Source organism: Nuphar pumila, chromosome 9 (assembly GCF_984573655.1).
Source record: "Nuphar pumila chromosome 9, dmNupPumi1.hap1.1, whole genome shotgun sequence".
In the NCBI taxonomy this organism is placed as follows: Eukaryota; Viridiplantae; Streptophyta; class Magnoliopsida; order Nymphaeales; family Nymphaeaceae; genus Nuphar; species Nuphar pumila.
Window position 1 is genome coordinate 271,397 of NC_143257.1, and position 5,863 is coordinate 277,259.

The window sequence follows — 5,863 nt, forward strand, 5'->3', positions numbered from 1 at the left end:
AGAGTTAAAGCATTTTGCATGTGACGATGGTACACATGTTTAATTGCAATGCGTTAAAATAGCGAGTGATGAATTATTATATCCACATGCATGTACAAATAATAGTTCAATTCTTTCTTTTTTAACGCATTGCAATTAAGCAACATGTACATCATCATTGCATGCAATATGTTTAACTCTCATCAAGTTAACCACCACTTGATCATTTTATATCGATATATCCAGATCTAAACAATCATAAATATGATTATAAAAAATATGAATACCAAAATATTGTATACCAAGCATAAAGTTTACATATCACCAGATCCATATAATTATATGATTTAATATAATTTACAGAAAGAATGCAACCTAACAGATATGAGTCATGGAAGGGGTTATTGAGTTTAATGAGATACTATCTTTAAGTTAGTGATGAAATTAATTTAATCATCTACAAATCCCTATATAAGACTATGATCAAATGAGAATAGGTTGTCATTAAGTTAGATGCAGCCTATAAAACATATTAAATTATCTTAACGAGCCTACCTTTCACGTGGCTCTTGGGGTTCCATTTGTGAGAACCTATAGTCACATTGGATCCAACATACCTATATGCTGATATATCAATTATGATCAAGCACATTTTGGGATCCATTCCCATCTATTTCATGTCTGTTTTCCATCTTCTATTTAAGGTGGAGAAGGAGAGAGGGTGTTGTGTGTTCTCTCCGAAACATAAATTTGCGTGTTCCAGTGTGTACGGGGGAATATCTTGGGACCCACAATAATTCATATGCCAATGTTGCCCATAATGACTTTATAATAAAATAACATATAAAAAGGTAGATATGCTTTTGACAAAAATGTCCTCCTATAAGATAGATATGCGTTAGACAAAAACGTCCTCCTGCTCCCCGTAAATAGATTTGCACATCCCGCCTTTGTTTTTAGCTTGTGTTACAACACATGGTCGCCTTCTCGTTCCTGTCTTGTGTTAGATAGAAAAAAATCTCGGGTTCATTCCTATCTCGTGGAGATAACTATAAATCGAATGACTGGTTCGATCATTGGTGGGCGTCATAGGGGGATTTGTCGGCCATCACTTTTTACAGTCTTCTATTCTTCTTCGTTTTCGTTAGGCAGTATAGAAAAAAGCAATGACGCAAAAATATTCCAACAATTGCCATTAAAGCATCGTGAGTACCTTTCCAAGTCATCATGCTATTGTTGAAGAACGTATGTCATCGTGAGTGTCATTAAGGCGTTGTTTTGTTATTGCAGGTGGATTTTATCGTTTCGACGGTTGGAAACTTGAAGATATTTGTAAGGCGGTGGGATCTGTTGACAAGAATGCTTGGTTATAGATGCGAGCGAGGGCCTCTACCCCATATGGTATCGTTCATTCACTCAGTATATACAATGTAACGCAAATCATCGATTTATGAGATATTGTTTTGTTTGTTAATATCGATTTTTAATATATTATATTGAATTGTCGTATATCGATTTGTAAGATATTATGTGTTTTCTAGTGTCGATTTGTGAGATATTATTTTGTTTGTTAATATCAATTTGTAATATATTATGTTAAATTGTCGTATATCGATTTGTAAGATATTATATGTTTTCTAGTATCAATTTGGGAGATATTATTTTGTTTGTTAATATCGATTTGTAATATATTGTGTTGAATTGTCGTATATTGATTTGTAATATATTATGTATTTTCTAGTGTCAATTTGTAAGATATTATTTTGGTTGTTAATATTAATTTGTAATATATTATGATGAATTGTCGTATATCAATTTGTAAGATATTATGTGTTTTCTAGTGTCAATTTGTGAGATATTGTTTTGGTTGTTAATATCGATTTGTGAGATATTGTTTTACAGGTCATGAATTGCAACATAGAAGGACGTATGCAAACCGGAAATATGCACAAATACCATGTTATATGGGAGGGAGAAGAACATCAAAAAAGGAAAAAAGCACATGTTACGTATAATGTTGACAACAGAACAATTGAATGTACGTGCAAAATTTTTGAATTCAAAGGTATTTTATGTTGTCATGCATTAAAAGCACTTAATCAAGAGAAGATACAAAAAAACCTGACTCATATTTAATGTGAAGATGGACGAGACAAACAAAGATTGAACTGTTGAATACAAATAATGTCAGTCCATTTGTTGTTGATGAGAAGTGCCACATAACCTCCTGTTACCATCAACTATGTAGGTCACTTGTGCATATTGCAGATTTGGCATCAAAAAGCGAAGAAACCTATGTATATATGGGAAAAGTGTCAAGGAAATTACTTGAAAAAGTGCAGTTAATTCATCATCAGTCTGTTGCAGCTCATGAAGACCAATCTAAGAAAACGAGATCGAACAACGTAGGTGAAAATCACGCTTTCTCTGATCCTTATGTGAAGTTGCGCCTAAGCATAAACATCATCTTCGATAAGTCAAGAGTAAACAATATAGATTATGATGAAAATATTCACCTAGCAAAGGGTATCAAAAGGAAACATGCCTCTGATCGCAGTCGTCGGAGAACAAAGGGTGCACTAGAATTGGTTGACAATAAAATGTCTAAGAAACAACCAAGCCCTTCGGATGAACAAGTATGTAATACAATATATTGCTTTCTATGTAAATTGTATTACGTGCAACTTATCAATATCTAACTTGTCTAATTTTCAACATGCAACAATACCCTACAGACGTGCACTACAATATTGGAACCTGCAATCCTCCCGACCGGATTGAGTGAAACAATGGCATGAGTTTTATAAGTCTTTTGGTATGTAAGAATTTTGGGAGGATGTTTGCATTTCTTGTTGAACTTAATGTATTGTCTGATATTGTTCTATTTTATGACATGCTCAGTTCAATTCAAAAAAATCGGACGGAACACAGAAATCACGTGTGGATTCTTCAGCTACAAAATAGTTGTAGCATTTAACTTTCATTAGTGTAAATCATTGTAATGTTTGGCATTTTATAATTCTTTGTTGTAATTCTATAATTCTTTGTTCTAAATCGATAATTCTTTATTGTAAATCGATAATTCTTTGTTATAATGTAATAATTCTTTGTTGTAATTCTACAATAGAAATCATACTACAAATATTTTAAAAATCGACACTAGAAAATATATAATATCTTATAAATCACTATACAACAATTGAGCATAATATATTACAAATCAATACGGCAGTTCAACATAATAGCTTGCAAATCGATATTAACAAACAAAACAATATTTTATAAAAATTGGTAGAAACGATTTGTCCTATCGCAATTTACACAATGATTGGTAAAAGGCGAAAAAGAGAAAAAACAACAACAAATCGACACGATGTTTATTGATAGCAATATCGTAAATATGTAAAATATCCTATAAATTTGCAAATCGATAACTTATCTTACAAATTAATATAGAAATTCCTATTGATAGCTTAGAAATCGATATTAAGAATCAGCATACAAATCAATATTAAGAATCAAAGCAATATCTTAAATCGATGTAATATCCTATAAATTCATATTAGACATCGTGTTAGGAAGCAATATCTGCAAATCGATGATACAATATCATAAAAATCAAGAGGAAAATTCCTATTAATAGCTTAGAAATTGATATTAAGAATAAGCATACAAATCGATATTAAGAATCGATTTGTAATATATTATGCAATATTATATCGATTTGTAAGATGTTATGTGTTTACTAGTGTCGATTTGCAAGGTATTTGTATTATGATTTTGAAACGTGTGCCTCTAGAATTTACATTGTTGCGATTTGCGCACTTGAGGTGGCGATTTGCGTAATCAACACACGTGTGCCAGGTGCGTAATTTTGGTTTTTGGATCAATGTAAATTTTGTACACAGTCTTACAAAATTTGTATACAAAGTCTACAAAATCCATTACAAATGTTTGTACACAAAAAAATTGTCATGTTCGGAAAATTGAATGTTGAACAAAAAATTGCTATCTCTCTCTCCCTAAGTAGTAGAACGTAACCCTCTTCACGTTATCCTTGAGAACAAGTAGACGTGTAAAACGACTTCCACTTACTCCCAGGGGCCTCGCGTCCTTCGTTGCTTTCTAGGTAATCTTGCAATTTGGTTTTTTGTATCCTCCGCAATTAGAAAATCCATCATTTTTTCTCATAGTTCTGTGCGGAATCCAGGTATATCATCATGCAAAAAAAAAAAAAATGAAAGTCAGACCAATATAGAAATGTAGTCACCAATAATATATGATAATAAAACATGTTTAAGTGTGCAACATACAACGGTGAATTTTGGTTCTCGTCTATAGTATATTGCTTCAATATACTTCATTACAAAGTCGCCACAATCGAAGCTATTATTTTGTAAAGGAGCATCCTCTACGACGTGAAGACTCTATGAGCCAATGACGACACTCAACATGTCTCTGAAAAATCCAAGTTGTTGTTTATGCAAAAGCAAGTAAATTCTGGTCTACGGTATAAGATACAATAATCTTATAGAATAAAAACTTACCAAATGCACAATGTCACGATCTACACCACCGTTAAAGTCCAAGGAGTTCTAAAATCATATTTGTTGTTTTCGTACATCCAACACGTATAAGACCCAATGCTTTTTTGATTACCACAATGTAGGAATCAATATCTGCAAATCGATTATATAATATCTTACAAAATCGATATGGAAATGCGTATTGATAGCATAAAAATCGATATTAAGAATCAACATAGAAATTGATATTAAGATTCAGAACACTATCTTAAATCAATATTAGGAATTAGCAAAGAAATCGATATTAAGAATCAACATAGAAATTGAAATTAAGATTCAGAACACTATCTTAAATCAATATTAGGAATTAACAAAGAAATCGATATTAAGAATCAGAACAATATCTTAAATCAATATGAAAATTCCTATTGATAGCTTAAGAATAAATATTAAGAATCAACATAGAAATCGATATTAAGAATCAAACCAATATCTTAAATCGATATTAAGAATCATCATAGAAATCAATATTAAGATTCAGAACAATATCTTAAATCGATATGGAAATTCGTATTGATATCTTAAAAATCGATATTAAGAATCAAAACAATATCTTAAATCGATATGAAAATTCCTATTGATATCTTAAAAATTGATATTTAGAATCAAAACAATATCTTAAATCGATATTAAGAATCAAAATAATATCTTAAATCGATATTAAGAATCAGCATAGAAATCAATATTAAGAATCAAAACAATATCTTAAATTGATTTGGAAATTTCTATTGATATATTAAAAATCGATATTTAGAATCAACATAGAAATCAATATTAAGAATTAAAACAATATCTTAAATCGATATGCAAATTCTTATTGATAGCTTAAAAATCGATATTAAGAATCAAATAAAATCTTAAATAGATTTAACATCTTACAAATCGATATGGTCACAAACCTTTTCACTTGACCAAAAGTCTGCCATTTGGTCATCGTTACCCCAGTATTGTAGTCCATATAGAAATTCAACCACGTATGGCATTCGGCGGACGATACTCTGTTGAACGAAACAATAATAATAGTAAATTTAAAACACGAAGGTACATTAGTAAATCAAAAAAGAAAATAAACATATAAGATAATCGATATACCATAAAATAAGGGGTGACGACGCAGACCGACATGGTTGTTTCCTTGCTTTGAATATACATGACGAAATCGTGTATAGTCTGTTTACAACAAATATGCACTTGTTAATATACATACCCATGGCATACGTAAATGTATAACTGATAGTGGTTTCATACATACAAAATTACTGATAGTCTTTCCTTCTGCAAATTCATCTCGCATCCGA